This window comes from Pogona vitticeps, chromosome 1 (assembly GCF_051106095.1).
Source record: "Pogona vitticeps strain Pit_001003342236 chromosome 1, PviZW2.1, whole genome shotgun sequence".
NCBI lineage: Eukaryota > Metazoa > Chordata > Lepidosauria > Squamata > Agamidae > Pogona > Pogona vitticeps.
Genome location: NC_135783.1, coordinates 104,394,468 through 104,422,355, shown reverse-complemented (window position 1 = coordinate 104,422,355; position 27,888 = coordinate 104,394,468). Strand labels below are relative to the sequence as shown.

Here is a 27,888-nt window from a genome sequence, read left to right as displayed (position 1 = left end):
CATTATGAGGAATAAAAGTGACAACTTGTTAACTAATTGGAATAAACCACAGCATGTTATGTCCATGTAGTTAATGCTGGTGTAAATAACCAACCAAGAGAACTCTAGCCAATTATGAATAAATATCAAAAGAGTAGACTTCAGAACTGCATATCTAGGACAAGGTGTTCCTACTGACAGTCATAAAGACTGCAATTCAGAAAAATTCTATGCACAGTAGGGTCTCATTGTCAGCCACAGACACAAAAAGTATAAATGCAAGCCAATCCATAACTGTAATCTGAGACCTTAAACTGTGTCTACAGTACTTATTTGGTAGACTGTAGTCCTAAAACATGAATGATTTGCTTTGTCTTCAGCCAGGAGCAGAACAAGCATTTTACATGAGCATGGACAAAGTGGGCACTCTACAACAGTCTTGTAAACTGAAGTATTAGTGCATGACATCAGACACATTTTTAACCACTGTTGAGCTCAAAAATCTAATCTGTCTATAATAATGCTGTGTGGGGAAGTGTTCAGAACTTTACGTTGCTGTTATCCTCATTGTTTACATTAATGGTGTTGGGAGGGATGGCATGTCACACTTGACAGTGTTATACAAGGGTGGCTCATTTTGTTGTTAGCTCCTTCACATGTGCTCTGGAGCAGCTCTCTCTTAAGGCTGCTTCAAGGGAATTCCACTCCATCACTATAATATTTTTTTTAAATGGTGGGAGTAGCTTCTAAATCTTATCCTTAGAAAACAGCTCAGTGGCTCAATATGAAACTTGTGACTCTAAGAAAGGTCAGTCAGAAATGGCTGTACCAGTTTTGAGGTAAAGAGATAAGAAGTGGCTTATAGATAGAAATTCAAAATTTCTGTTCAGGCAGGCATTCTATAACTGACAGGCTGTCAAGGAAGGAGTTTTAATGAGGGATGTTGCAATTCTTCACCTCTTCAAGTGTGCCTTTAAATTGTTTTGATTTCTTTCTTCATTCCCTTTAATACTTACTTACTTACTTACTTACTTACTTACTTACTTACTTACTTACTTACTTACTTACTTACTTACTTACTTACTTACTTACTTACTTACTTACTTACCATCCTTCTGGCTATCAGGACCACTCTGGGTGGTTCATAGCATAATAGGCAACACTAACAAATTACATAGCAACCACAGAACCATAATAACAATACATAAAATTAAGTTATCATATCAATCAATTAAACTAAAAAGAGAAACTGCGCAAGAATAATTAATAAAAACAATTAATTAAAAGATGGTAGAGTTGATAACTTGAGAGCTGAAGGAACCTCTGCACTATGTTGTTGTAATGTCTTGAAATACCTGTCTAAACAGCCATATTTTCGAAGATCTCTTGAAGATCCCCAGTGAAGGGGCCATGCAGATTTTGGGTGTTCCAAACATGGGAAGCAATCATAGAGAAGGTCTGGTTCCTGATCCACTCCCTCCAGGCCTCCCTTGGGGTCAATGGCCTCAACTGTCCAACCTGGGATGATCAAATGGAATGGGCATAACTCATGGGAAGAAGGTGTTCTGCCAGGTATCAACTTCCCAAAGTGTTTATATGTCAGTGTCATCAACTTGAAGCTGGCATAGAAATGGACAGATAGTCAATGCAAGGTGGCCATAATGAGGGCGATATGGTGGTATTAGTTTAACCCACACAGTATTCTGGCTGCAATATTCTGGACCTGTTGATGTTTCCGTAGCAGCTTCATGGGCAGCCCCACATAAAGAGCATTACAGTAGTCTAATCTTGAGACTAACAGTGTATGGACCAGCATGGTGTGGGACCCAAGGTCAAGGTAGGGATGCAGCTGGACAATCCACCTAAGATACAGTATGATGTAAGCTTCATTAAAAACAAATCAAAACACAGTTTTATTCATTTATTTCATAGTTGTATTTGTTTTTAAATATTTTTGTAAGCAGATTTGAGTTCCTTCATTGGAAGAGAGGTGGGATGTAAATAAGAGGAATGAATGAATGAATAAACATTTGATTAGTGACCATAAGCAATCAATATTGTTTGGTTTCTTCCTGCAACATACTGCTTTGTTGGAATTTGATTTTTCAACCAATTTCCTGAAAGTCAGTTCCTGTGAAGCTCATAAAGTCTGTTTCACATGTGCTCAATTTATGTTGCCAATCTTGAAGGAAAGCAGGAGAGAGGGTGTGACAATGGGAGTATCATTGCTTATCAAAGAGACAGGAAAAAATCACTAATGGAAAGGCTGCTATGCATCCTCTTGGGTGGAAGATTTTTTTAAAAAAATCTGGAGCCATCCCTGCTCCTTGGAAAGGACACATGTCTTGAAAACAAAGAACAAATATACTTAAATTGTTTGACTCACTTGTGCTATTGCTATCATGGAATTGTCTACATATTTTTCTTATTCACCCTAATTATTGTAGTCCTATTTTTGGGAAATGAAACACTATACCTCTCTTTCAGAAAAGCCCAGAAGTCCAGTTTTTCAGAGAAAGCCTCAACACCAAACACAATGTTTGTAGTGTCTTCTGTACCACACACTTAAAACATAGTTACAAATAAAAGCATTCCTTCTTTGTCCCTCTCAGCTCCTTTTCTCTCATAGGGCATTAGGAGGTAATCCAAATACTAACCTATTATATAAGATTTTTGGTTTGAGGAATGCAATATAAAGGTCACAAAAACTCTGTGTAACAGATTTATAGGAAGAGCGAGGAAGAAAGATTTACTCGGATGTATTTGGTACTGTATATGGGACTGGAATAGCTTTCTTTCAATGCCATTTCCAACTTCCTCATTCTGTTTGGGTATTGTGGGTTGCCAACTGTGTATTTGCAGTACATAATGGCTACTTCAGCTGCATAAACTCCCTGAGTCTACTTCGGTGACCAGACAAATCTGGGACTTCAATCCTCCAGTCTGTCACTATTAGTCATTCATTTATAAGACAGTGCTGAAGCTGTTAAGTAACCACATCACAGGATGCCTCAGTTCAGAATTCATGTTATCTGAATTTTATGTTTGTTAAAGATGTGTGCCCTTCAGAGGTGGATGTCTTCAATATTTTTCAGCTCAAGTGAACATGGAACACCTTAACAGACTATGTTATACTGAAAAAAAACACAACCTAAATTTTATACATACATGGGTAAACCAAATAAGGCACACAGAAAGACAGGTACATCAGCAACAATGGGGCTTACTCCAGATTTAGTTATAGGTAAATTCATCTAGAATTCATGAGACTGTGGGAAAAAAGGTTGCTGTCCACATAAACATACGCCAAATGACCTATGTTAGCCTTTAAGATGCCATAAAACTCTTTCGTTATTTGTGCTACAATTTAATCATAAATCCCATTCATTTCAAGGGATGTACTCTAACTGTGACTAAATCTGGATTCAACCCACTGAGAATGCAAGTACTAGTGAACCAATGCAACTTTGGGACAGCAGCGTAAAGAAAAAGATCTTTGTCCCATCGTTCTTCAGGTGGGAATGAGTATTTTCCTCTGCTGTTGGACTCCTTTGCACTTCCCAGATACTGTACTTCCCATAACATATTGTTGCTGTTGCTGACAAGTTGGAACTTGTTTATAGCAGTCCTAACAAGGCTTTCAAGAGAAGTGTGATATTTAAGGAGTGGTGGCTTTTTTCCCCCAACCAGTGCCACACTCCCAACAAGTTTTCATGGTTTCTCAGGATTTGAACCCAGGCCTCCTGTGTCCTAGACCATCACTCAGTAGCAGACAGCATTTTCTTGCTTTCAGCTTCCTTTGATTGTGTCCCTTGTTAAAGGTTATGCTCGTGTGAGTTTCAAGATCCAGTTAGAAATATAGATAGTGTATATCATAATCCTGGTTATAGAATTCACTTTTAATATCTATTTAAAACATTATAAAGTCTACCCTGAACCTTTCCTTCTAGCACTACATTAATGGGCTTTCTCCTTTGGTTAATTGATATAACTGATAGTAAAGAAACATTCCTAGTAAGCTGAATCACTTTCCAGTAATCAAACAGAGGAGCAATCTATTGGTGGGATGAAATTTTGAATATACTTTGATGAATTTCAAGCATCCATGCTATATCCTGCTATATACAGATCTAGCATGAATTTGGGCTCTTCATGAATGACACAGAATGCATTAGGCTGCCTAATTACAGCAATCCCTGAGACTAAGGATATAATTAGAATAGTCTAGTCATCAATCTCATATCAATCTTTAACACTGACATGAAGGTTTCGAACATGGCTTTTTGATGAATGCTAATCCACATGTTGCAGTGACTCAGTTTGGAGTGAGAGGTCATTGAGGTGGAGTGGGAGCCCTATTAGAATAATTATCTGTAAGGGTTGTTGTCATCGACCATGATCATCTGATACGAACATTCTTTTATTTATGAAACATTAGAAGCCCCATAAATGGAATCAAGTAGTGAAATATCTTCATAGAAGAAAGCATGAGAATGAAGCCCAATTCTTCTCTTATAGAGGTGCATGGAGCTCCACTGAACTGGGCTTATGGCTTACCTAGAGAGGTTAGCAACAACAGCAAGTTCTCCCCCTTCAGAAAATCACCTTTCCATGTTTAGACTGATGATGGAGAGGGCAAGGCTAGCCCTAACATGTATTGATTCCACATGCCTCATTAACAATGGAATATGTTTAAGCGTTCAGAATATGGGAATGCCCATTGCTATGTAAGCACAGTCACCTGGATACTGCATTTTGCCATGGGAAGTGATGCACAAATGTATTCAATGAATGAAAGACTCTTAGAGACTGCCATCAAGTATTTACAGATTCATATTCAAAGCTAAAAAAATAAAAGAGATACAGTAGGGCCCCCATATCCTTGGGGGATTGGTTTCATGATCATAGGGCAAGCTATATAGTCCCCAGGATGGCCCCAAAAGAAGGGAATGGTAAACCACTTCTGAATATTCTCTACCTCGAAAACCCTGAAAAGGGCCACCATAAGTCAGAGTTGTCTTGACAGCACATAATTCTATTGTTTTTATAAAGCATACAAGGAGGCAGGATAAAGGCCACAAGGGGGTGCTCTTGTATGTTGCATCTAGGGCTGTGGTAAACTGCAGCAAAATAAAAACATGAATACTGGTCTCAGAGATACAGGGGTCCTACTGCAGTAATGATAACTTTTTTCTTGCAAGCATCCCCCCTATACAGCATGAGGGAGGGGCCATAGTCTTGACCCAGTTCAAAAACCGTCTGTAAGAAAGCAATCCAGGCATCTAACAGAAGTGATCTTTCCTTTCTCCTTCTCCCAAAAATCTGGTTGACAGGGAGGAAAGTGGGAGCAGATGAATTTTTAGAGAAAAGCTGCTTCCCACTCTGCACTCTGACCCCATGCACTCCTAATGTTGATCCCAGCGACTGCCAAGATGCGACCTGCACCCGATTTAGAAGTCTCCTGACCAGTAGACAGGGACAGGGCAGGATGATCTTCTTCTTCTTCTTCCTTAACAATATTATCTAGAGGATCACTATTCAAAAGCAACAACACTTGTGGGATGCCCTGTGTCTACGCATCCAGAACAAGGGGCCAGTCCTGAAGACAAAGACTGATGGAGGTTGTTAATGAAAGTAGGAAGAAAATCAACTTCCTTTATTCCTTTCACAGTGGCCTGTATATTGGCAATTTTCACTGCTCCCTCCATTTCTTTATTATAACTATTATCTACTTTTCATAAATAGGCAAATGGAAATGGAAGGCAATGGTTAAAAATAAAATAAAATTAAAATGAGAAGCCCCTATCGATTACACACCTTCTTTCAAAAACCAGCAAAAACAGTGTGCAATTTCAGATAATTACATATAATCCCTCGTAATCCTCCACAGACAGCATGAACTGGCTGTCATTAGTATGCTTTCCAGCCTCTTGTTTTGCATATGCACCAGGTTCTGCTGAATGCTAGTCCCCCTGGTAGCGGTCCTATTAAGGGATAGGAAATGTTGCTTTGACTCAAAATGCACACTAAAAGAAAATAATCTCTGCGAACATTCGGGAGAAGGAGGGCATGCAATGCCAAGGAAAAGATTATACCTTTCCCCCTTTCCCAAGAAGACTACAATACAAACGAAATATGGGGGTTTATTTTATTTTTATTTATTGGCAATATAAGCCGGTGGAGCTAGCTTAGCAGCTGGCAAAGATAAAAATAAATCTTCAAAGACAGATCACTTCCAGTCTCCTTTACCTTAGGGCTTCTTTTATTAACAAAGGGAGGTTCATTGGAAGAGCAGTGGAACTCCGGGAAGACAGAGAGAGTGAAACGATAGATTGTATTTAGAGCAGCTCACAGTTAGAATGCAGAGTGTAAACTTCTGAGCTACACAGAACTTTGCTTCAAAGTGGAAACTTCCTTTCCTTGAATCAGCTGAAACTAGGCCAATCTAGCAAAGGGCTTTTATGTTTATTTTTAATTTTGGTACTCAGAATTCAAGAGGCATACGAAACAAGATTGGTGGGTAGAGTAAGTCTATGCATGATGCCGTACATCCCCCCCACCAGTTACTAGGTATGGTGTAAGTGGGGATTTGAGTAAGGAGAGAGCACAGAAGAGAAGGGGTGAACCCCAGTCCTTAGTGCAGCTGTGCCTGTTGAATGTGACAGCCCATGAGGGCGGGGCTTTTTTGCGGTGCTGCCAGTAGCTCCAGAGAAGAGCTCTCTGGAAAAACTGGAACCTGTCCGGTCCAGGATCCCCTTTTTGAAACGAGGATCGAAGGAGAGTCTAGGAGAATTCTCTCTGAAGAAGATGGTGAACAGCAGAAGGAGAAGAATGGGAGACAAACCCGGACTTCTTCCCTCTGAAGAAATCACCCAGCACGGATCGGAGGCGGGGAGCCATATTTGGCACTGAGCCGTGAGTAACTCTTTACTGGGGGTGAAGAGAACAACCAATATAAGCTTAAAATATATAACAACTAAGTAAGCTGAAGCCTTTGATTTATGAAACAGCCCCATTAAGCTGAAAATAAGAATGAAAATATTTGGCTGAAAGAAGAAAAGCAGCGGCGAGCCAATCTTATCAGTCTGCCTCAAAAGCGAAACTAACTAACTAACTCTTAATACAGCAGACTGGTTTCAAAGCCGAGAGAGTGAGACGGAAAAATAAATCTTGTGTTTCTGGAAAAGAATCCCAGACGGTAATACCATCAGACAGGATTCAAGAGACTTGAGTTTTGTGAATGCAGTTTGGCTTGGACGTATTTCTCTTTTTTCTTTCCTGGACTCTGTGAACTTTTGAATCTGGTGTTTTTCTGGAGAAGAAAGAAGGAGCTGACGTGGTCGACTGAACTGAGGAGCATCAAGGGGTTAATGGAAAGATCATAAGACGGGCTTCAAGGACAATTACTGAACAGTTTGAGACTCTGTGATTGTTGTTTTGGTTTGTTGGACTGTGTGTGAATCTGATAATAGTAGCTTGCTAGACTCGGGAGAAGAAGAAATAATTGTGCCACGGTTCTATTTGAATTTGAATTTGCTGGGTTAAAAGTTGATTTTTATATTATAATATTTGGATAAAGATTGGAGGGAGATCTAAGGGGTGGTTTATGATTAGGGGTTTGGATTGTTGATAAAATTGTGGAAACTGCTGAACGATATCTAAGGGGCAATCATTGTGGGTAAGGACATAGTATCATCTATACAAACCCCACTTATTTGAAAGCCTGAGATGGCCCCCCAAAATTTAAGACAAATGGAGACTTGGTCTGTGCAAGCTCAAAGTTTTGGAATAGTTGTACAAGAAATAGAAAAGGAATGGCAGATTACTATGCAAAATACAATAATAACAGGGTTTCAGCAAGTGATGAAGGTCTTAGCAAAATAGAAGATCTGATGAAAGTGATGACAGTTAAATGAAGTTGCACAAACTTCAGAATCAACTTTATTGAGCATGACACCAGGTAACATAGATGGGATAAAGAGTCATCCAGTGACCTATGCAGCTTCCAAAATTAACAAGCATTATGTTAAAAATCTCAAGAAAGCAGAGATACTGAAACAAGAGAAACGTATTGGGAAAATATGGGAAATGACATAAATGGATATCCTGTCAGATGGGCTGAAAGAATGTTCAATTCAGAAGAAAACTGAACGATGGGATGTATTGTATAAATGGCTGCAGTTACCAGATAGTGTTGCAGTAATGTAGAATTAAACTAAAATTAAATTATAAGATGAAAGCAGGAGGGTAATAAAATTGTGAAAAAACAAAAAGTTGATTTGTTATTGTAATATCAATTGATTGGTTCATTGTACACTTTGTGTTCTCCTATCCCCCTAACCCTTTTTCCCTTTTTCCTATTCGCCCTTACTTTTTGTATACCCTACCCTGTCCTTAAATAAATATTAAAAACAAAAAAACAAAGAATGTGACAGCCCACGTGGGGGAACTTGCAGGTCAGTTCACAAAACACTTAAGCCAGACCAAAATCCCAGAAGCTGACTCCTTTTTTTCATCTCTTAACCTCTTCTTACCCAAACACAAAGCAATTGGCAGGGCTGTTTTCAACAAGTGTCTCTCTTGTACCATGGCTTCCAGAACTTCTTGACAATGAAAGGGATTACACTGGAAACTTGGGAGATTCAGGAGAAAAGCCAGAACTGTTTAATTTCCAAAGATTTGCTACTGCTATCATGAGCCTTATGGGGTATAAGTTATAGCAACAGGATTTCAGTTATTGGGTTTTCAAAGTCAAGAGGAGGTTTGAAGCCAGATCTCTCAAGTCCTCGGCCAACATAACTATGACACCACCATGGTTCTGCAGATGGGTAGAGCCTTCTAATTGCAAGGCTATGGAGTTCCTCTGCCTCGAAAAGCTTTTAAGCCCTATTGTTATCTGAGTGTGTGGAGCCCACACATGTTAAGGATAACATGGTAGCCCACCCCTCCATTTTCCCATTAATTATCTCTGCCAGAAAGAATCAGTATAGAGAGGCAGAAGCAGTTCATTTGGGGTATTGTCTCATGGGGAACAGGAGCTCAGATATTCATGGCCACAGGGTTTGGGGGTGGGTATAGAGCTGCAGTCTAACTTCGCACATGAGGCAAGTCAGATTTCAAGCTCATAACACGAACACAAAACAAAACAAAAATCCCTCTTATGTTGAGCATAAAGAGATATGTTTCATTTCTTTTTGTGGTCCATGCAGCCTACAAGGGCTGCAGTCTGGAAGGGTCTTTGACTCATAAGGTTAGTGTAAAAAAATGATGAACTCCAACCCACCTTCAGACACATGCATGTGTGCATACATGCACACACATACGGTCAACAGAATGGGAATCTTTTATAGAGTGCAATCTCAAGATGCAACAAATTATTGCAAAACTTATCATCTTCAGCAAGGGAAGTGTACAAACCCACTCAGGACCTGACCCAGCATGGAGAAAACCTCTGAAATTTTTCACCTTCTTGTGAAAGAATGAAATTAATATTTACAACTCTGGTGCTATCTCACAGCACAGGAGAGTACTTGTGGAGCCCATAACCACAAGGCTATCATTGGGATCTTCCATATGCAATCGACTTCCCACAAAGAAGAGTTCTACATGATCACAAAGAGCTACATGATTAGATCTTGTAAACATAGACTTTTTTTTACACCCGTATCTCTGTAGGATGGGGCTGAACCCCATAGAAGTCGCTCCCACTTTCACAAGCAATGGGAAAAGCCATATACTGGCCTTGCGCTTTTGTGACACAGTCCCTGATTTCCAAATGCTATGTGCAATGTGACTTGTACAGTGTGCGTATTCCAGTGTAGCTCTGCCAAATAGTCCTTGTAATATAACATGTAATCGTAAAAGCAACAGGATACCAGTGATAGCACTTAGCGCTGTTGAGAGTGTTATTTGTCATTGAACAACTGTTGTAGAATCAAATTTTAAATCTCCAGTTTGTCGTTTCTTTTCTGTCAGCAAAAGAATTGCCTCTGTGTGGGTATAGCTGCAGTGTCCAGTGATGGGAAAATATTAACATGAAAAATCAAATAGAACATTTATACACAGGTCAATTTTTTTTCGTTTCACGCCTTCATACTGAACTCAACAAAATGGCACAACTGGGATGTGCTAGTGAAATGTGAAAAGCCTTCTGTGTTTGATGGAATGGTAGAAAACTCTGGGAACAGATTACTTTTATGAGCTCTAGTAACAATTTTGGAAAAGAGAAGGTGACAGAGGGGAAACAGAAAGCAGACACATATAAATGGCAGCTTGGAGGAGAAGTAACAACATTCATTGGGAAGACTGGATACAACCATTAGAGCCAAGGGAAGTGTAGCATCTGACTCAGCAGAGTGTGGATGCAAACCAGACAAACCCACAGAAAGGAAAAGAAAGCCAGCGGACTGATAAACAAGATGATTTTGCAGAGCATATATTGCCTCTGTAATCAATACATACAGCACTCCAATGTGCTTCTGAACATTATGTTTCATAACAAGATTTGGTTTATGAGCATATGCTGTAACAGGGCTGATAAATTTGTGCACACCTGCACCCTACAGATAATGCACAGTGTTTTAATTACAGAAATTTAGATAGGCTCAGAATTTGGAATTTTTTTGTTGTAAAGGAGCTCATTGCATCGGCCCTGTTCTATGGGAGCCAAGATATTGTTATCTTTGTTCTGTTTACAAAGGTGATCCATTGTATTATATGTTATTGCATTATCATTCCCTTCCAGAAAAAGGCAAGGAAGTGGCCTCCATGTCCCTCTAGTGGCCATGTTTGATACTGAAAGTACAAAAACTGAGCAGATAAAACGAAACAATGCTTTCCTTGTCACTTAGGATTGAGGTGAATCTTGAAAAATTCCTGTCAAAATGTCTCTTAAAATGCCCTTACCTTTTTTTATACCAAATAGTAACTTTGTAACTAATTTATATGTTACTTTTGGAATGTAATTTAGTGATCTTCTTGTTACCCTTGTCAGGTGCAATAAACAGAATTACTTCCAACTAAATGCTTCAAGCTCTGGATCTCCTCTCCATGCAATGATGAGTACAATTCTTGCTATGTTTCTCAATGCATAAACTTAAGTGAAGGGAAACTTCTCCCATTACAGAAGATGGGGAAGCCCTTGTAGGCAGAAGAACTCTGTGTGTAAACTGAATTGTGTGTACATTGTGTGTACACTGATGAACCAGTAAATCTAATCCTGTAGAGATAGTGTTCTGGTGGGAATACAGATAGGGACTTTTACTATGTAAACCTACATGTGAATTCACTGGGACTTATTGACTGTTCAGGGTGTTTTTGATTGCTGCCTGAGTCTTTCATTCTGGAAAGCCTGAGAAACTAGTCTGATGTGCTTGGACTGTTACTTCCTACTCTCTGTCTGGGCATGGTGATTGTTCAAGTGCTCTGGCAAGCCATGGCCACAGTGCATCTCCTCTGAAGTTTGTGTCGGTACTGTAGCTGCTTCAGCTCCACTGCTCTTTAACAGGCCTAGCGAACGCTGGCTACCATAGAAAGTTTTCAGTATTGATGTCCCATGAAATTTGGTCAGACGTTTTTGCTCGATTGCGCATTCAAAGAGCCAGTGTGGGTTTTTTTATAGAGCAGCTGAAGTTTGGAAAGTCGGGATCGTTGCACCCTCCTGAAGAAGATTTTTGTTCCATGAAAAGGGGGGAGGAGGATAATTAAAGAGCTTAAAAATCTGCCCCTTCTCTAACAACAGCTCTCAGTTTTAGATCTTGTTAGTGCAGCAGCCATGGTCTCGACTCAAACTTTGGAGCGCTGATCTCTTTGACTGCATTACAATGTGCCTTGGGAGCCCTTCTCCATGATTTGAAAAATTCACATGCACCAAAGAGAAAAAAAGGAAGGGAAGGAAAAGACTTGCGTATCAGTTCGATATAACATGAAACCTGCCCACAGCTAAGAAATACCAAGGTTTACTTAAAAGCCCCGAAGATCCTATATTCTATGCGCTGCAGGCAGTCTTGGATATTTCACTGTGGAAGACTCCATGGGGAGACTATGGTTTCTATCCCCATCTAGTGGTTGCAACCATGAAATAAACTGGAGAACTACAGCTGCAAATCTTGCTGCTAGGATGTGGAAAATGACAATTTTCCTAGTCAAATTAAGTAATTAATGCTATTAGCAGCAGCTGCCTCTATTACGTAATTGAGATGCTTGGGTTTCTTGATAGCGCTAATTTTAAGGGCAGCTCCAAATGGCTCAACTGAGCTTTATGGAGCAGTTTATATGTTGCCTGCGCTTAGTTGAACTCACTGGCTGAAAAACTACCTACGGCCTCTAGAGAATTATGGTAGGTCACTAGTCTGCAAACTTCCATAAATATTTTGCACCAATCGCTCCATAAAAAATAATGGCCATGGAGAAGGGGGAAAAACATTGTCCAAGAGCACAGTATTTACCGACAACAGCAAGTATTGTGTTCTGTGCTGCCATCAGTCATTTCCAGAATTCTAAACTCTACAACTTGTATTTTTGATTGCATCAACCGATAGGTTTTCTTTTCTTTTCAGGGGTAAGCAATTAGCCATGGTACATATTCTAAAGTTCCCAGTTGACGGTGCAGGAGATGATTTAACCCTTATTTAGTCAAGATTTTCAATGTTCAATGATAATTTATAAGATTGCCTTCTACTCTGCAAAATGACCTTGCTTTCAGAACCAGTCCAGATTTCCCATAATCTTATAAGCTACCTTAGGTCCCATTGGAAGAAAGGGAGCAAATAAGCCATTAAGCAATCTATCTTACATCATCCTCATTTGAGTTCACTGCCTTTCACTCAGACAAGTTATCTCACTCCCCAGAAAACAGCTGTTGTTGTTTAGTCATTTAGTCGTGTCCAACTCGAAAACAGCGAGGGGAAATTTGGACTCCACCCAAAATGATATCCTGCATATTTATTTCAGATAAAGAAAGGAAACAAAGTTCAAGTGTTGTTGTTGTTTAGTCTTTAAGTTGTGTCCGACTCTTCGTGACCCCATGGACCAGAGCATGCCAGGCCCTCCTGTCTTCCACTGTCGCCCGGAGTTGGGTCAAATTCATGTTGGTAGCTTTGATGACACTGTCCAACCATCTCATCCTCCTCTGTCATCCCCTTCTCCTCTTGCCTTCACACTTTCCCAACATCAGGGTCTTTTCCAGAGAGTCTTCTCTTCTCATCAGATGGCAAAAGTATTGGAGCCTCAGCTTCAGGATCCATCCTTCCAGTGAGCACTCAGGGTTGATTTCATTCAAATTAATAGGTTTGTTGTCCTTGCAGTCCCCAGGACTCTCAAGAGTCTTCTCCAGCACCACAATTCAAAAGCATCCATTCTTCGGCAGTCAGCCTTCTTTACAATCCAGCTCTCACTTCCATACATTGCTACTGGAAAAACCATAGCTTTGACTATACGGACCTTTGTCAGCAAGGTGATGTCCCTGCTTTTTAGGATGCTGTCGAGGTTTGCCCTCGCTTGCCTCCCAAGAAGCAGGCATCTTTTAATTTCATGGCTGCTGTCACCGTCTGCAGTGATCACGGAGCCCAAGAAAATAAAATCTGTCACTGCCTCCATAACTTCCCCTTCTATTTTCCAGAAGGTGATGGGACCAGTGGCCATGATCTTAGTTTTTTTGATGTTGAGTTTCAGACCATTTTTGCGCTCTCCTCTTTCACGTTCATTAAAAGGTTCTTTAATTCCTCCTCACTTTCTGCCATCAGAGTGGTATCATCTGCATCTCTGAGGTTGTTGATATTTCTTCCGGCAATCTTAATTCTGGTTTGGGATTCCTCCAGTCCTGCCTTTCTCATGATGTATTCTGCATATAAGTTAAATAAGCAGGGAATCCATAAACAGCCTTGTTGTACTCATTTCCGGATTTTGAACCAATCAGTTCTTCCATATCCAGTTCTAACTGTTGCTTCCTGTCCCACAGATAGATATATCAGGAGATAGATAAGGTGGGCATGCACTCCCATTTCTTTAAGGACTTGCCATAGTTTGCTGTAGTCCACACAGTCAAAGGCTTTTGCGTAGTCAAGGAAGCAGAAGTAAATGTTTTTCTGGACTCTCTGGCTTTCTCCATAATCCAGCGCATGTTAGCAATTTGGTCTTGAGTTCCTCTGCCCCTTCTAAATCCAGCTTGTACTTCTGGGAGTTCTTGGTCCACATACTGCTGAAGCCTGCCTTGTACGATTTTGTGCATAACCTTGCTAGTGTGTGAAATGAGTGCAGGTGTACAGTACGTTTAATGTGGCACATTATTTAGCCCATAGTTTGCCGTTGAGGTGGAAAACAGAAAGCATCACAGGTCCAGAATCAAGATACATATAGTGATAAGAATTCCTTGAATTCTGATTTGGTGTCAGATCAAATAATGGTAATATAATACTACAAGGAACATAATTTCAAACTTTCTTCAACCTACTAATAGGCACTTTGTTCAAGTGAGAACACCCACCACTCTAATCACAAGGTAATCTTTCTCTGTTTGGAACCCTCTTTGATTTCTAGAATTAATCTCTGTCATTACAGCTTTAATGACAACATTCATTTTCTTTCTTTTAAGAATTTTTAATTTATTTTCCTTTTTTGTTGTTGTTGTTGAGGGAAGATTTGCAGAGAACATAAGGAATTTGTGAGTACTATCTACATACTTGTGGGTCCTGATCATGGATTAGAGATAGGCATTATTTTCACCAAATTAATATACTGTGTCTAAACAGTGTTACTTCCAGAGGAAGATGGGAGCGCACATAATGAGATTTTCCTCCGTACTCCATACTCCTTCCCACAGGGAAGATGAGTTAAACTTCTGATCCGAGGCCCTAATCCAACCCAGCTATGGCTTGAATCTGTCCATGTCCAGAGGATGGCTCTCCCCTGTCATTGGGAATCCCCATGTTATTTCCAACCAGTGACAAGAGATGCCATAAGACTTTCTTCCTGCCCTGTTCACCCTCTCCATTCAGAATGGGGAACAAGCACTATGTTCTCTCCAGTCAGTTAGAAAATGTGACATGTAAATTCATCTCTTCTGCTCCACTTACCCTCCCACTCAGGAAGGCAAGCAAAGTAGGGACAATCCCCATCTTATCTCCAAACCTTCATAAAACAAGAAGATAGCACAGTCATTCCTCTTCATCCCACTCACTTTCCCAGCCAAGTGGAGAGGAAGCTGTGACATTTCCTATGAGAGAAAACTATGAAGAAACTTGGGTTGGGCTTCATGAGAAAAACTGCATGTTGATGAGGGGCTTAGCTGAGCCGAGCCACCACCCCCAACTTGGTTTAGCCTTGTCCTGGATTCAGCACTGAGGACCAAAGGAAATCTGCACCCCAGCCTTGGGAGAAGAGTTCTTAACATACTGGTTTTCTGTGTACAAGAATAGATTTTTGGATGGAGGATTTGAGCACATCAAGGACAAAATTGTCACACCTTTGCTCTAAATAAGAATGTTGCCCATTGCCATCTTATAAAACAATCTGAAAGCAAAAGCAGATCGACAAAGGGTTGTCGACCTTACTCACATACAAAGTCTCTCCCCTCCCCCTTTTTATGGCTTACAAAATCTTTGTGTCCCTTGAAAGACTGCATCATGCATTGTGAACCTTGGCTAGCCTTCCTCAGAGATAGGCAAAGTTACTTCTCTGGACTACAACTCCCAGAATACTCCAGACATGCCAGCTGGAATATGTTGGAAGTTGTCGTTTTCAACTTTTCCCATCCCTCTCCTTAATAAAAAAATATTTTGTTCTTTGAGCCTGTCATATTTGCTTCCATGAATAAAGAGATCTGCTGGCATCTTATTCTAGCTTCTTCCAGAAGACAGAGCAAGGGAAGATTCCTAACTGTTTGTGTGGCACTTTAGGTCACTTCTTCCGTTTGCATTTCTGATGCTTCCTGCTTATGTGGACTGTCGCCATGCTCATTAGTATTCTTCTGCCTTGTCTTTTCTGCATGACCAGTAATCAGATGCCGCCATACCTAGTGCACATGAGCCTCAAAGGCAATTTAACCCTCACATGAAAAAAATGTTCTTTCTCCCTGAATATCAAAGTGTCATAACTGAAGCATCTCTCTTTTTAGAAAGCAAAGACCCAATACACGAGGACCATGCACTAATAATTAGTGAACCCACATCACACCCTGGTCGAATTCACTTAAATTGAATCTGACTCCCAAGTTTTACTTCCACTACAACATTCCTTTGCTTGCATTCTTACAAAGGAAGCAGCAATGACAGCTCAGTGGTTTAGGTCTCTGATTGTAGAGCCAGAGGTTGGGAGTTCGGTTCCCCACTGTGCCTCCTTGACAGGATGATCCACAGGGTCTCTTCTAGTTCTGCAGTTCTAAGATGATCGTGGTATTTTATTATTATAAATAAGAGACCTATGTCTAACTGCTTTGCAGAATCCCTATCAGTCCTTCTCAGTCCGAACTCTCCAACATGGCAAAACATGTGCATCTTCCAGTTTTTCCCACACACACCCTTTGACAAGCTTTTAAATCATGAGCAGAGAAAGCCGACAGCCATACTGGCCCTCAGACACAAACAGCATGACAGGCACAGTGTTCTACTACTAATAGATGAGCACAGTTTAAATACACAAAGAGACTTGGAGATGCTCGTCTGATTACTTGCCAAGAGTAACACAGATTACTGGTCCAGGAAAAAAAAATAAAAGCAAGGACTACTATCCATCAAGAATCTCTTTGCCCTAAATGTGTCAAGCCTTTCTGCTTTGTTGTTGGTTTGCTTTTCCCCTATGAGCCTGGCCTACTTTTTCATCTTCTTCTTTGTATAACTTATTAAGTTTTCGCTCTTGGCAATGACCACCACAGATAAACTCCCTGAAATTTTCTATTATTTGAGGACTCCACCAAATCCACTTGTAGTAAACACAAATAAGATATTTGACAGTTCCGTTTTTAAATTGAAGCATTGCTGATGTTCTGGAGAAAGTTATATACCGAAACATCAAAGTGCTTTGGTTTTTCCCTGTAACCTCAATAACCTTTTTTCAAAGTATTCTTATGCATTTTGACAAATGGAAATGCAGGCGGAGGAATATATATTGCTTTTGGCCTACATTTGGACAAAGAAATGCACTGCTATAAGAACAGTCATTAGCACGTTGTTTCTGCATTGCTGCGTGCAAGAAGAGCTCAAATTTGTGTTAACCATTGCAGAGCCTCCTGGAAGGGAACAGCAGACACCGCACATTAGGTTGGAGAAATCTGTGAAGAAACTTCAGTGGTGAACCGCAACCTTGCTGCATAAAGATGATACGCTTTTCAAGAAAGATTGGGTTCTACATCCCTCCCACTTGCTGAATCAGGAACTCAAAAATTATTTTTAATATATTTAATATATATTTATTATATCTAATATTTATTTAATATATTTAAAGAGAAAGTTGGGGCAAATATATATACACATACACATACATATACATATACTTACACACTCACACATATATATGTGTGTGTGTATGTGTATATAAGTACACATAAATACTCGTATGTGTGTGTATGTATACATATGTATATGTATGTATGCATGCATGCATGCATGTATGTGTATTTATATATGTGTGTGTGTATGGATATGTATGTATGTGTATATAAAAACACATTCAAATCACAAAGATTGCTGGAAATATGCAGTTGCTGTGGTTAAAGATGCAAAGGTCTGGCAGTTTCATTTTTTGTGGCTGTTCATGGTTTTCCATCTGTTGCAGAACTTTGAATTTCTGGTTAAATTCCTGTAGCTGTGCAGCAGAAGTGTGTGGCTTCATAGAGCAAAATAACTTCAAGTCTCCCAGATTAGTCCATCCCTTTTTCCCATCGACTGGCACTTACAGTCTCAATAACCCACTTTGAGACATTAGTTGGAATAAGAATAAAATGTTTCATTACTTACAAGTGAATAGATCAAACAGTAGATATGCTGGTTTGTGTACATTTTTCCAATATATATTTTTTTACTGAATATTACTTGTATGTAATTAAAGGAAAGAGAGAGAAAAGAGAATCCAAACAATATCCTCTTAGTGACTGTAAACCAGAATATAGAAAATCATTTCCATTAGGAGGCAGTGCCTTAGTGGTATATCTGAAAGCGCAAGTGCTTGTTGTGATAGTTCCATGATCATACCTGCCCATGTGAAGAGAATCCAAAATGCAAGCAGATGGATTGATCATTCTCAATATATTAGGAATAGGTCTTTTGTAAAGTTAATGACTCTGAATTACCCATTCAAGACTGAAATATGGGAAGGGTGGGGATCCAATTTTCACTGTTTTGTGCAGCTCTGGTTGTGGCCACATGGCAAGACTGCATTGTGAGCAGTCAGCAATTCCCTTGAGAGAGCTCATCTTTAGGCAAGGCCAAGAGGCCAACGGATATTTGTTTTTCAACATCATTTCAACAATTTGTGCAAAATACAATCTGCAAAGCTCCTGCTTCTGTACAAAACTAATGCATTTTACCTTGGTAAGGTTGAGCACACACAGCAAAACAGGCAAATTGATCACAAAGCCACAAGCAACCCATTCAGTGCTACTACTTATACTAGCCCATGCAAAAAAATCATGTTTAGCATTTTTCCAGTGCAATACACATTTTACAGATATGCGCAAGGCTGCAAAAATTTTCTCCATGAACAACGTAACAACAAAAAAGTCAGTTGACTTGTGCCAGCTTGGTATGGGGGGAGGAGTTTTCCTATATAGCACTGTAGGACAAAACAAGTTAAAGATTTACATTCTTAATTGGTAAAATTGCAGTAATACAGTGAAGAGTCTGCTCATGACCAGAGTATGATCTCAATGGGCTCAAGTAGCTGGCTTGAAGTTGACTCAGCCTTACATCCTTCCAAGGTCAGTAAATTGAGTACCCAGTTTGCTGTGAGGGGGCAGGCAAAGTGTGGCCTGCATAATTAAAATGTAAACCATCCAGACAGAGCTTTAAGCACCGTGGGATGGTATATAAGGAGCACCTTTTTCTTTTCTTTGCTGAGTTACATCACCTGTATCACAGAAAAGAGGGCTGTACAGACATTCCACCCCATCTAGAAGAGCAGAACCCCAAGTGATGTACAAAACGGGGCAAAAGAGACACCGAAAAGACTGCAGTGTGCAGTCTGTCCCCTGTGTTAATTTGTCTTCATCTTTCAGCTTCAGTGTGAATGACTGCTTTACATAAGCTCCAATTAGGAAATCGACCGTCAATACCTGAGTGCAAAGCAGATTGGTTGTTAAAAGGAGTGCTGTGTTTTAAGCTAAATCTAGCCTTTGCAGGAAGAAAACTGAACAGCAGTAAGACATCATGGTGGCCAGTCAGGGTGTTCAAAGAGACAGGAAACATTACACTTGTGGACTGTAGTAGCCAGATTCCCATGATAACGGTGGTATGTGGGGATATGAGTTCCTACCCCAAAAACATCTTATCTGTAGAAGTCTTCTGGATAAATCTGCCAGCCACAGTTCTTGAGTGACTGGGCAGAGAGGGGGATTTTTTATTCTTATCCTGAAAGTGTCAAATGGCCACAGGAAATATGGAGGTGGGGAGTTCCATGCACGCTGCACCCGTGTGCAATGGGTCCTTGATTTGCAGACCCCAGGGCAGGAGGTGAGTATTAGTGAACTGTTCAAGATGGAAGCTGATCTCTCTCTTCATTTCCTCCTTCCCAGCAGTGACCTTTGTGTCTTTTCTTGTGTCAGAAGTGTCACTGTGCAATTAATAAATGTATCAGATAACTTTCACCCAAAAGCAGGCAACATCTAGTGCATTGGAGGCAGCTGACATCAAGTCTTTCATGGTACATACTGAGGGGCACAGAGTATACTGAGGTAAGTGTGAAGTTGCCTATTCTTCTCTGCCCTCACTTCCTAACCCCCTTCCCACCCCACCCCCATTTTTGTTTCCACAGGTTTAAATTAATAATATGAATAGGAAGGGCTAGGTATAGCATAGTCATCCTGTCCATAAAAGTGATGCCTGAATAGGCATCCTGACAACTAGGCAAGGGAATAATTGTATTGGGTTCGTGCTGTAACCTGAGAATTCCTCAATTTCATCTGCCAACACCCTGTAGGCATCCTTCAGTCTCGAGAGACTATGGTAACATGCTCTGAATAGAGGTCTTGGAACAGCGTCTAGCGTGGCTGAGAAGGCCAGTTCGAGAGTGACAATCCCTTCCACACTGAAGACAAATACAATCTGTCCAGCTCTCTGGTTTTGCTGGTTTTAGGACTGCCTCTTTGCCTCGGCCTGCTGGACAAGTGTCTCTTCAAATTGGGAGATACCATGCTGCACCGCCTGCCTCTAGGCTAAACACTCAGATGTCAAGGTTTCCCATCTGTTGAGATCCATTCCTAAGGCCTTCAGGTCCCACTTGTAGATGTCCTTTAATCGCATCTGTGGTCTCCCTTTGGGGTGCTTTCCCTGCACTAATTCTCCATACAGATCTTTTGGAATCTGATCATCAGCCATTCTCATGACGTGCCCAAGCCAACATAGACATCGCTGTTTCAGTAATGTATACATGCTAAAAATTCCAGCTCATTCTAGGACTCTTCTATTTCAAACTCTGTCCTGCCAGGTGATACCAAAAATGCATTGGAGACAACGCCAAGACCAGCACTCAGAATTATGACTTGTTTTGACTATGAAAGTTTTGACTATGAATGAATGAATGAATTTTCCATACACTGCTCAAACTTTCCCCCAAATTGAACATAGACTGGAACCCATCTCCTTAGGGAAATTGCATATCCCCCCAGCTTGCAATTCATTCGGTAAAGAGAATCCATACACAATTGTCCATTTGAAATGTGTTCACAAAGAAGGCTTGGCTCTGTGAAGGGTTGTGGCTCCTTCCATTCAGCTACAAGGAAGTAACAAATTCATGCAAATCTGCTAAAACATAACATATCCATAAGAGATTTACTCCAACAGTGGCCATGCCAATATGGTGTCACCATCAAATGTTTGTGTCAATGTGGCCTATGTTTTAGTGACACCTGGCCTTTAAACCACTTTGAAAATCCCACTCACTTTGGATTCCAAGTCACACGCAAACTCCAGCCTTTTCTGTCCTTTTCAATAAGAGAACTAAATGGCAGCAGTTTTGTGCTCCGGAAATTGCCCACTGAGAAATGAACTGAGATCATCAAAGGTCAAACAGTCTGCCAAACAGGCTATATGTTTGTGCCTTTTTCTCCAGATAAATCCTATGCCAAAAAACGGACTGGAAAGGGCAGAAGAAAAAAGCAAAGTAGAAAAGGCAGAAATTCATTATGAGCCTGTCCTTAGGGATGAGAGATGGCAAGAGATGGGGAGGGAAGGAAGGAGAAGTTGAAGAGCACATTGAAAGGAGGTTGCTGTTTAAAAAGTACTCCACAAAAAGGTGCAAAACATAGAAGCAGAAATTTACACTAAAATTACTGTGAACTGAGAATAATATAGATGGCACATAGAGATGTAATATGGCCACTACAGCTTCTTAAGTACCTAATCTGAGCTGTTCAAATGAAGCATGTGTCATTTAAAAAGACACATATAAGAAACAAAACTGAAAAGTTGGTTGTTGTGGATTTTTCAGATTCTTTGGCCCTGTTCTGAAGATTGTTCTTCCTAATGTTTCACCAGTCTCTACGACTGGCATCTTCAGGGGACAGATGTCAGAACTCTGTCTGTACTCTGATGCAGTTGAGTATTTATAGCTGTGGGATCAGCTTTTATCCTGTTCAGAAGATTGGGTGATTATGGTGATCAGTGTGTTTTTTGTTGTGGGTGTATTGTTGTGATAAGGAGGAGAGATTATCTGTCACTCTGATTGATAGGTGTTGTTAGCTGATCTTTTGTGTGCAATGATCACCAGTCCTTGTGGCTGGGTAGGGTCCGTTGACCTTTGCAGGCTGTATTTTTCAGTGCTGGGAGCCAGGCTTTGTTGAGTGTTAAGCTTTCTTTTTTGTTGAAGCTCTGCTGGTGTGTGTGGTTTCAATGGCTTCTCTGTGCAGTCTAACATAATGATTGCTGGTGTTGTCCAGTACTTCAGTATTTTGAAATAGAATTTTGTGTCCAGCTTGTTTTGGGGTATGTTCAGCTACTACTGATTTTTCTGGTTGTTTTAGTCTGCCGTGTCTCTCATGTTCTTTGATTCTGGTGTGGATGCTGCATTTTGTGGCTCCAATATATACCTGGCCACACCTGCAAGGTATCCGGTATACTCCTGCAGTGGTGATGGGGGTCCCTTTTGTCCTTTGCTGACCGTAACATTTGTTGTATTTTTGTGGTGGGTCTGAATATTATTTGTAGGTTGTGTTTTTTTCAAATGTTTCCCCATGTGGTCTGTGACACCTTTGATGTATGGCAGAGATACTTTATTTATGGGTGGGTGTTTTTCCCTTTCAGTGTGGTGTTGTTTTCCTGGTTTGGTGGCTCTTGTGATTTCATTCTTGGAGTAGCCTTTTGCCTGTATGCAAACATTCAGATGGTTGAGTTTGGTGCCAAGAAATTGAGCTTCACAGTTCCGATTTGCACAGTCTACCAGTGTTTTGATTATGCCTCTTTTTTGCTGTGGGTGGTGGTTGTAGTTTTTGTGTAGATACCAGTCTGTGTGGGTGGCTTTTCTGTAGATCTTGTGTCCCAATAGGAGGTCAGTTTTGCGTATAACCATGACATCTAAGAACGGGAGTTGGCCCTCTATTTCTTTTTTCATAGTGAATTGTATATTTGGGTGGATGCTGAAAACTGAAAAGACCTGGCAAGGGTATAATACTCTACCACAATGATGAGCAACACAGATCTTGCAAACTGAATGTGTTCGCTCTCCCAGTTTTGCACCCCTCAAGGCACAGTGGTTAAATGTCAGTGCTACAGTCAAGACTCTACTCATGACCTGAGTTTGATCTTGATGGCCTCAGGTAGCCAGCTCAAGGCTGACTTGGCCTTCCATCCTTCCAAAGTTGGTAAGTTGAGTACCCAGTTCGCTGGAGGGGGGCAGTGTGTAGCCTGCAAGATTTAATTGTAAACTGCCCAGAGAGTGCTTTAAGTGCAATGGAGCAATATATAAGCAGTACAGTTTGTTTTTTCTTTCTCTCTCTCCTTTTTCCCCTCTGTTTTCCCCCCTTTTGTTCTACAGAAAGAAGAATAAAAATTTGGGAGGCCATTGGAGAGAAGGATTCCCTTTAAAAGCAATCCCCACTCCTTATTTTGACCTGCAAAGAGGGTTAGGAAACCAGAAGTAGACTTCTAGATACTTCAGAAATGATGCAGCTTGAGGTGGGTCTCAGGAGGAAATGGTCCCTGCATCCACAGAATACGCTGATGCAGCCACAAATGACTATCTGTTCCCAGGCTGCTGGTGTACTGATGGACCATCTGCTTAGCATATTGGAGGCTTCCCAAGTGAGATTCTCAAGGGCACACATAGTATGGGTTCTAAGTATGTTTAAGACTTCCTGTGGCTTCTTTTAAACATGTCCCTCTGGCATGCTATGGGGATGCTCCTACTGGTACATCAAAGGTTTCAGAGTATGTGAGAAAGAATCTAATAAAGTCTGGAAAATATTCCAAGAATTCATCAAGAGTTTTGACTCTATTTCAGGTGTCTTGAATAGGAACAAAGACCTATTATCACACTGCACATGTTTCATCAGTACAAAACTCTTATGTGTTACAAGTGTTTATTAGAGGCCAGTGTTCAAGAAAAGACCAGTGTTTTATGGTTGTCTACCTACTTATCCATCCAGGCATGTAAGCATGTATATAACAATTGCTCAAATAAGGCAACATTTCATATGATGAAGCAGATACCAACCCTTGCCATTCTAAGCCAAATAAACCTAGTTCACCTTTAAAGTCTTGTTGTTGTCTGTCCCCTGCGCTTCTTTCAGCTTCTCCAAATGTCTACATCCCCTCTTCCCTGGTTCCAAAAAATGCAGAATTGCTGTTCAATAATTTGCTGTGACTTTCCATCAAGGATAGCCTCTTGTAAGTGACCTCTAGTCCGTATTTTGCTGCATTAGTAAAATCGCTTTTCTGAAGAAGAAAAAAATCAGATCTCAGCTTTGTTTTCCCTCAAAAGAAACATTCAAGGTGGTCTGCTCTTCAGGCCAAAGTTCCCAGAATCACCCCATGGTGTTTTCTTCCTGGTTTTGAGGAAATGTGCTAGTTTTTGAACTAGACTGAACCTGGCTCGCTCCTTAGCAAGGTTCAAGATGATCCAAGAAACTTCTCTGGCACTAATATGGAATTTCCCTACTGTATGGGTCCCAACAGGGGAAAAGAGGAAAATGGCAGGTATGTAAAGAAACACTATCTTCTGAGGAAGATTGGTAACAACTTATGCCCATCCTTATTAGGCGAAACATGCAACCATAATTACCAAATCTATGGATTTGACATATCATGTAAATCAGTCTTGATCATGAACGTTGTCCTGCCTCACAATCTTGAAATGGAAAACTGTCGAATGTTTAAAAATAGCAGCCTGAGCTGCAAAGGTTTGTTTGTTTCTCTCTCTTCAAACAGGCAAAGCAGTATGTGGCATTTGGAACATTAGCAGGTGTGAATAATTAAAAACACATCACACATTGATGTGTCTTTGATTATAGGAATGCTCTCATTGCTACAAGTGATTCTAATCAACAGAACTGAGAGGTGACAGGACCTTTATAAACGGCATGCCGCTAGTTTATATAACCTTTGTGCAGATTGGGTCTTTTTTTCTCAGCACGTCTCTTTTTCAGCTATAATGATCTTCCAGCGAAAGCATCTGCATGTTTGAGATCTTTCTCCGTTTTCTGTATATAATCCCAAAATAGTGATTGGTGCTAACTATCGTATGGTTAAAGACTGGCGCCATCTGTTTGGTCAAAAGCAGACACTGATGGGGCCAGGTACCAAAAATAAATAAAATCATAATTACTAAAGAACTAGGGTTGCCAGGTCAACAGCATTCCATTCTCTGTGATTTCAGAAGCCTGAGGGTGAGGGAAAACATGCAAGCTCCGAGGTCACAGAAGGCACAATGTTTGTGATGTCAGACTCTTATGATGTCACAGAAGGTAGACCCTGAAGCAACTTGAGTGTAAAATAGACCAAATACTGACTCTGATTAAAGGCTGATATGTTAATTCCGGCATCAACAGCTCAAGAGCATGCAAGATGGTGGAAGGCTACTTCTGAACATAAGCATCATTTCCACAAATATATGTAATTTTGTATTCCACTTTACCACATGTAGAGAGATGACCAGGGATAGCCTGGCCATTGCAGTCAGTGCTTTGATAGTCTGCTGTTTAGGTCACTGTAATATACTGGGGCAGAGGGAATTGTCATGGCCAACTTCCCATCACATTCATCCTGGGGAAGGAAATGGTGTCATGTCCTTTTGGAGGATGAAGACGAGAAAGCCCCATCCCAGCAGGAAAATCAGGGACATAAGAGACCAAGTGACAGTGAGGCAGAATCTACCCTGCCAAGGAGGGCATAGTGCTTGCAGGAGACAATGGAAGCCTGACAGATGAGAAGATCTCCCACTCCATCTGAGAAAGCAAAGGTGACTAAGGCTACTAGAGGACTTCTACTTCTTTATTTAAGAAACTGAAGCACTAGACGGGTGGTTAGCATCTTTCTTAACAATCAGCTGCTCCTTCTAGGCATGCTGTCTGCATGTGCTCTCCTTCTCAACAGAAAAAGAGAATTTTTACACTTTATACAATTTACCGACACTTTGACTGAAATCCTGTTGTGCAACTCCACCAAGCATAAAATGTGATGATGCCATAATCTGGCAACACTAATCATTGCTTTAATTTAATTTGGAACCTTCTCTCGCCACCCCCTTTCAGGGTCTGAGCCACAGGATGGGGAGGGGGGGCAGGGGCAGTCCCAATATGGCAGTTGGGTCGCTGCTAGATATTTTCTGATATTAAAGGCTCCCCTGCATCCTGTGGCTTGCAAAGGCTTCCCAGAAGCAAGGAGGACATTTAGGAACCTGAAGAGGGGGATAGGAAGTTTTAAATTAAATTAAATTAAATTTTAATGTTATTTGGTGTTGTCATCACCCTTTATGTAGTGGAGATGTGCCAACTTGGATACCAGCCAACTTTGCCTCATTTGGTAGGAGTTGAGGAATCTCACAGGAGTTTTAATCAAAATGATGCATATCAAAAGAGATCAACCAGAATGAGTGATCTTCTAGGGATTCCTCTCATCCCGACTGCACACTATGTTAGTTATTATACTTTACAAATTCTTGTTTCATATAACGTTTTTTAAAGCATTGCATTTTAAATTTTTAAGTGTTCCCTGTTTCCCTTGTTTTGCTTTCTTTTGCTCTGCTATGCAAACTATTTTGAGATATTTCTTTTCCAGATACCATAAGCAACTAGCAAATTGATTGAGCAATTAATTAAACAGTCAAGCAATTAATTAAATAAAGGAATAATGTTAGGGCTGTCTCCCAGCTTGGGATGAAGGCCAGATTTCGTGTTGAATCTGGACCGTTTCCTTTCACTCAGGTACCATTTGGGTACTTGCTTTTTCTCTGATTAGGCATCAGCCAATTCTCACACAGAATGATTTCTATTTCTTCCTCTGCTCTTTCTCCCCTGATATCCAAGGAACTAGATCCAGCCAACATTTGATGCATTCTATTTAATGGATATTGTAGTAATAATAGCAATAGTGATGATGATGATTTCCACACCCGTACCTCCCCCACCCCTAAAGGAGCTTTCCCAAGCATTGCATGTGCCCTCTTCTTCACTTTTCCTCTATGGGTTTCAGGGTTGTCTTATTCCGTTTGCTACCTGCTTTGCTGGCGCTGGGTATTCTCTCTATGAACCAAAAGAAAGTTGCTGCTGCTGCTGCTGCCTTGCACATGCCAGAAACAAAGGGAAGATCAGTTATTTACCCGGGCTTATTAAACTACTTGAGTCAAATTACAAAAATAGACATGGTCTTTAAAAAAAATTATAAGAAGAAATTTTTATATACATATAATTTCTTCTTATTTAATTTGACAAAGAATATACGGTCTAGCCTGCCTAATCTCAAGAACATCAGAAAAGCCCTGCCAAATCAGCATTGGTATCTAGACCAAATGGTTTAAAGAATACAGGACTGCAAAACAAATCAGATTGTTTCAGATGATGCATCAAAGTCAGAAGCCACATTCTGAACTTTCTCCCCCCAAATTCTTGACTTAGGAATTCCTTACCTTGAGAAAATACTTTACCAGAGCATCTGGGATTAAGGGAGGGACAGAGAATGTGAGGAAACTGTTGCACAATTGCCATTTTCCTTGTTCAAGAAGCAACAATTTGAAATCTACACTGCACCTTTTTCTGCATGTAGAAATCTATGTTTCTCTTACAAATAACCACAAAACCTGCATAAAGCTGTGGTAATCATGTATTCTCTTCCTACTCTCATGTCTTCTAGATCACATTTTCCACCAACTCATACACAGTAATGTAATTTTCCTTCTGCTTGTACATCTTCTGGATGTTAGGTTACACACAAAGTGCCAGCTACAATCTAAAAAGAATTCAATCATTGCCAAAAGTGGGGAATGGAACTCATAAAAATAGAGCAAAAATGGTTGGTTCTGTTGAAACAATTAACCTGTTTTTCTTCTATTCCATATCCAGCATTCAAGAAAGAAATTTCATATGCATTAAGAGAGATGTATTTGTATTGTCTGTTTCCCAACAGGAGATTTGCTGATAGCACTGTGAAATAATTTGTGCTTGTTCTTGCTCCTGTTATCTTCATCACAAGAAATGAGGAGTTTACCTTCTGGATGCTTCCTGTTGACCTCACAGTCATATGGCCAAAATATTACTTTCTAACACAGACTGCAAAG

At 40.4% G+C, this 27,888-nt stretch overlaps 1 long non-coding RNA gene across 1 annotated transcript in view; it reads right to left on the bottom strand.

The window, feature by feature from the left end:
• Positions 1-1,726: 1,726 nt before the first annotated feature.
• The window catches only part of LOC140707425 (uncharacterized), a 123,242-nt gene continuing 97,080 nt past the window's right edge, over positions 1,727-27,888 (bottom strand). Inside the window, exon 3 of the long non-coding RNA XR_012087484.2 lies at positions 1,727-27,880. This is a non-coding gene — a long non-coding RNA (uncharacterized LOC140707425). The remainder of the gene's footprint in view (positions 27,881-27,888) is intronic.